This window comes from Littorina saxatilis, unplaced genomic scaffold (assembly GCF_037325665.1).
Source record: "Littorina saxatilis isolate snail1 unplaced genomic scaffold, US_GU_Lsax_2.0 scaffold_96, whole genome shotgun sequence".
Taxonomy (NCBI): Eukaryota; Metazoa; Mollusca; class Gastropoda; order Littorinimorpha; family Littorinidae; genus Littorina; species Littorina saxatilis.
Genome location: NW_027126839.1, coordinates 97,207 through 103,088, shown reverse-complemented (window position 1 = coordinate 103,088; position 5,882 = coordinate 97,207). Strand labels below are relative to the sequence as shown.

General features: G+C 40.5%; 1 long non-coding RNA gene across 1 annotated transcript; it reads left to right on the top strand.

Moving 5' to 3' along the window:
* Positions 1-4,172: 4,172 nt before the first annotated feature.
* On the top strand, positions 4,173-5,248 carry LOC138955331 (uncharacterized). The gene is made up of 2 exons (XR_011452196.1): positions 4,173-4,530; positions 4,811-5,248. It is a non-coding gene; the product is annotated as an uncharacterized lncRNA (long non-coding RNA).
* The last annotated feature ends 634 nt before the right edge of the window (positions 5,249-5,882 follow it).

Here is a 5,882-nt window from a genome sequence, read left to right as displayed (position 1 = left end):
ATTGACAAAATTAAAAGAACCTCTATGTATCAGGAATACGAAGAGGGGGGACTTAAAATGGTTAACGTGAGAGTTTTTCTATCGTCATTGAAGATAACCTACTAATGAAAGTTTTACATGATGATGGAAAAATTACACAAATTCTCTATGCATTATGTCCTGCTGTCCGAGTTGTGAAACAACGTGGGGGCGAGTTTGCAAATGTACTGATGCAAAGAGTTGTTAATCCTTTTTGGGTTGATGTTTTTAAACATGATAAAAAAACGTGTAACAAATGTATTCCATCTTCTTTTCATGACTTTGTATCTGAATGTCTTTTTTATAATATCAATATATGCAGAGACAAGAAGGTGTTGTTTCTTAGAAGCTGGGCACAATGTGGTATTGTTTCTGTTGGTCACTCGCTGAAGGAAGATGGATTTTTGACCTATGATGAATTTAGCAGAAAATACCCAAATGTGACTGTTAATTTTTTGTTATATCAAGGAATAGTACGGGCTGTTAAGAAGTATCAATGTAAGCTAGAAATTGACTTTTGTGATAACTTTTTGGTAAGTGACCCATGTGTTTGGCAGTGCTTGGCCAATGGTGGTTCTAAACATGTCTATGGATATTTGATTAAGAGTACTGATCCTCTGAAATGTATTGAAAAGTGGTCAGCTGCACTGAACTGTAATGTAGATGTCAATAAGATTTTTTCTAAAAATTAAAAGAACAACTGAGGACGTACGTCTCAGATGGTTTCAGTATAGACTGATATATAGAATTATACCCACCCAGCGTTTTTTGCATCTGAGAAAAATTGTTGAATCTCCTATTTGTATTTTCTGCGGACAGCAGGAGGAAACGATAGAACATCTTTTTTGGGACTGTACAAAAACACTGATTTCCTTCAGTGGATGCGAGACAATTTTGTACATTGTACTAATGTTAGACTGTATAAGCAACTTATTATCTGTGGCTACCAAACAAACTGTGTGACGGACAAAACCTTTGATTTGTTCCTTCTAATCGCAAAATACCACATTTATACATCTAAAATACGTGCGACCTGCCCCCATTTTCAGGTTCTTGTTTTAACTCTAAAACAAAGATTTTTGGCAGAGAAGCACAATGCATTGGTTAACAATGAGTTAACTTCTTTCAACAGAAACTGGAGTCTGTACAGGCATGCGTTTGAATGATTTTTTTATTTTTTTTTATTTTTTATTTTTTGGTAAAATTATTTGTGTAGGCAAACTGTAAAGCCTGGTCACCGCTCGCTATCCTCTTTCTCTTCTTTCCCTGATCCCTATTCTCTTCTGTCACTCTTCTTTCTTTCTCTCTCTTTTCTCTTTATCTTTTTTGTATTAGTCATAACTTGACTAAATGTAAAAACATCACTCCCCGCCCCTAAAGAACAAAGGAAAAACAACGCAAATGCAAACTAAGCCACGACAATTTTTTAACAGGGAAGTCTTTAAAATCGACAATGTCGGGATTGTTTTAAAATGTGTAACTATTAAAAGTTCCTTGAATTAACTTGTTTGAGTCTTCATTTTTGCAATGTCATTCTTTCGATAACACCTAATGTATACTGTCTTTTTTATCTGGATTTTCATTACTTTCACATATGTTACACATTGTTTCTATTCTTGCACAACGTTCAACTGTTAAACTGCTATTATATTAGATAGCGCAAAACGCAATTCATGCTGTGCTTACAATTATTTCGCAAATTAAACTTAACTGGGATACATTCCTATTGATGTGTGCGTGTTTAATTAATGTGATTGGTTCAGTGCATGAGTGTGTGTGTGTGTGTGTGTGTGTGTGTTTGTGTGTGTGTGTGTGTGTGTGTGTGTGTGTGTGTGTGTGTGTGTGTGTGTGTGTGTGTGTGTGTGTGTGCCAACCAGAGCGTGTGTCGCTCTGTAAGTTTAGAGCTGTCTGTCGGTATATGTTCACATGTGAGAGGATGTGGGTACAAAGAGAGATATTGGTTATGTACGTGTGCAGACACAGACATTATTTTCCTCCCTTTACTTTATGGATTACTTTACTTTGTTACCTATTACCGAACACCACCGTTTCTGCTGGAAAGGATAAAGAATGTACTAACGGAATGTGTACCATCTGGAAAATCATTTAAATTGACATTACTCAGCCGGTGGTTTCACATAAATTTTAATTGTTGGGGCACTTTCTACATGACCGGTTGGACTGTGAGGGCTGTTCGTATCCATTCTGCTGGTTCCTTCTTTTCTATGTCTCAAATGATCGTTGCGTTTTTCCGCATCTATGGTCTAATTTGCTCGATTAAGAACGGTTGCCTGCCGTTAAACCACAGTTATTTGGCTTCGACTTCGTTTCGAAACGAACAAGCTTATGGTTACTCTTGCCCCCCGCGGGTTAGGGGGAGTCCCATATTGGTTGGGACGAGAAAGAATTTACCCGATGCTCCCCAGCATGTCGTAAGAGGCGACTAACGGATTCTGTTTCTCCTTTTACCCTTGTTAAGTGTTTCTTGTATAGAATATAGTCAATGTTTGTAAAGATTTTAGTCAAGCAGTATGTAAGAAATGTTAAGTCCTTTGTACTGGAAATTTGCATTCTCCCAGTAAGGTACTATATTGTAGGCCTACTACGTTGCAAGCCCCTGGAACAAATTTTTGATTAGTGCTTTTGTGAACAAGAAACAATTGACAAGTGGCTCTATCCCATCATACCCCTTCCCTCCGTCGCGATATAACCTTGAACGGTTGAAAACGACGTTAAACACCAAATAAAGAAATAAATAAATGGTTACTCTTGTCTTGTCACCTATGTGGGAGCCAAAGGTTTCTCACTCTTCTTCAATGGCAACTGCTACACCCGACCCTGGATCTTCTCCTTCTTGGAGTATGATCCGGAGGGAACGGTATGGACCAAAGCACAGGACTGGCTCTATCTGCTCCGCTCTTGTGACTGCAGTGCTGAGGAGAGCCTGTCAGGTAAACAACTTGCAAAGTCACAATGAACTTCACTTGGTGTATCAGTCAGTCTGGTCGTTTGGGTAAAGGAAAAATTGCGCGTCTACTGTTCTCCTGGAACGTCTGCATAGATCATGCCACTTTATATAAGCCTTAGTTCACAGGCTAGGCTTCTGGCGCCAGATATTGACTCTCCCATAGACCTCTTAGTGTTGGCTTCATGCTGGGATCATAACTGTGTAGGGGAGGTGGTCCTTGGCAGATTTCATATCGCAACTGGTATCAACTGGTAGCCGGGTTTTGTCCTGTTCCGTCAAGCCTTTTGCTCAGTCTTTACAGGCAACATAACAGTTGTCGTCTACGTTAAAACGCAGGGAAGGGGAAGGGGGAGGGGATCACAGTTGGTTTCAAGCACTTGGTGAGTATCTCCATTCTCTTGTGTGTCTACGTACGGCTTGCCTTCCTCCCCTCCTATTATATACACGCTGGTACTCAAGTGCAGGTCAAGCACCTCCCAAAGAGGACTGGTGTAGGTATGCTTCGTGCATGCACAAAGGTAATAGGCCTACTCCTGTCAACTCAGTGTCAAGAATGTTTGATCATCTGTTGTAAACACCGGTGAATCAGTTGTTTCAGCCTTTGATGATGCACTGCGCATCAAATCTAAATTTAGACAAGCGTTTCAAGTTAACACGACTTCGGGCATCTTTTTCAATTACGCAAACTGTCTTGTGTTCCACGTGGGGAATGAATGAATCAGTCAAAGGGAATTAATGTTATTCTCCTTCCACACACGCTTTTCTTAACGCAAGACGGTGTTATCTCCCTTGTACTGAAGATCAAAACTGAAGTGCAAGTGTCTGGTCAACAATCAGTGAAACAAGCAGCTCCCAAGCAATTTGGTTTTCGCGCTTTGATAAACTACAGAGAGAGAGAGAGAGAGAGAGAGAGAGAGAGAGAGAGAGAGAGAGAGAGAGAGAGAGAGAGAGAGAGAGAGAGAGAGAGAGAGAGAGAGAGAGAGAGAGAGTGTGTGTGTTACTTTCTGTATTTCTGTCTATCTGTGTTTACCTGCCTGTGTATAAGAGAGAGAGAGAGTGTGTGTGTGTGTGTATGTGTGTGTGTGTGTGTGTGTGTGTGTGTGTGTGTGTGTGTGTGTGTGTGTGTGTGTGTGTGTGTGTTACTAAGCGGTTTACTCATATTTTTGGTATTGTGTATTATTGTAAATAGAATAGACTATAGCGATGGTCAGATATTGGAAAGGGCTATAGGCTGCATACCGTCACGTTGACCGCAGTTGAACCTTTGTGTAACTGACAAGGTTTTTCACGTGCAAGTGATGCAGACGACAGCTCACTGGCAATGTCATAGCAAGAACGACTTTGTAAAATCAGTCGCCGTCAAGGAGCCAAGCTCGACTCATGTTTTTCGTAACACTTTAGCAGACGGGCTCCTGTTTTAGGTATCTGACTGAAGAAGGATGAAGACTGACGAACTTTCCCTATCAGCTTACATGATATCTTCCATTTTCATATTCATGCCAGGCCGGCGACTGTACTAAATGTTGGCTTTACACTCTTTTGAGGTATGTTTGAAACCGGTTATATTTTCATGTCATGTTGTCGTATGTGAGAAGAGTGACTGTTTCTGTGTTTAACGTTATTGTGTAGGCCTAAGCTATTGTGCTACACTGCTTAAACATGTGAGGGTTTTACGTAACGTTTTCTTGGCTTTAGAAAACAGGAATTAACGTGTAAATAATTATATTGGCTCATGCAGCTTAATATGTTGGACGAGTGAGTATTTTTATTGTGCGAGTGAAAGAAACTAAAGACAAGTTGACTTATGGACTATAAACTTTACAGTGTTCCAACTGGAGGGTTTTCATCGACGGAGGCTGAACTGAACTGGTGACTGCGGCTTGGTGTACATGACCATGGCATGGAGAGCTGGCAGACTACAGTTAGCCGCCGAGACAAACTGGAAGGATCAAGGACTACGTCAAGCAATGGTTGCGGTGTCGTGAGGACTGGTGCACCCTTGTCAGTCGTCTGAAGGACTTACAGCCATACCAACATCTTGAGGGCCGAAAGATGGCAGTAGGGTAACGTACAGTAGAATACCTATTCGTCTTACCTGTTAAGCTGCTTTGTTTGAGCCAAAAGGTGTCTGCGTCTTGGACTGTAGAGTTTCTTGCGGTGTTGTCGGCCTAGAGTACTGGTCGAGGCCCGGAAATGATTTTGTGATGTAAAAAGCTTTGTAAACAATAATAATTAGTCTTGGCAGTGTCAAGATCCATTTAACACCAGGTTTTTGCGTGTGTGAGTGCGTGTGCGCTTGTGCCTTGTAAGCTACTGTAGCGGACAGCTATTCAGATTACATTCAAGCCTGTAAACAAATACTAAACTTATAGAGTGGTGTAGAGACTCTTATGATTGTCTAGAAACCGGCCAATACCACTCCATAACAGTGTGTACGTATGTGTGTGTGTGTGTGTGTGTGTGTGTGTGTGTGTGTGTGTGTGTGCATGTGAGTGTGTTTGTGTATGTTTGCCTCAGTGCGTGTGCGTGTGAATGTGTGACTACGACAAAGTATTTGCTTATAATGATAGATGCATTCTACGAATATCTTTGAACGATTATGTGCGGCAACCAGAAAACTTTGAAGGTTTATGATTGCAATTGATAGTGATAGTTTTGAAACGTGAATTGAAGCACATGCATTCCTGAGAAAGATACCTTGTTTGACAATAATATTCTTTGAATTTGACCAGAGCTACGTTTCTAACGTCAAATTTCACCACAATAAATGTAGGCCCTATAGTCTTCCAACAAAGAAACTTGACACAGGTAAACATTTAATTTGTTTTAAATATGTTAGAGGAACGCAATGGCAAAAAATTCAGTTGGAAGTCTGTCAATTACATTGTTGCAAACC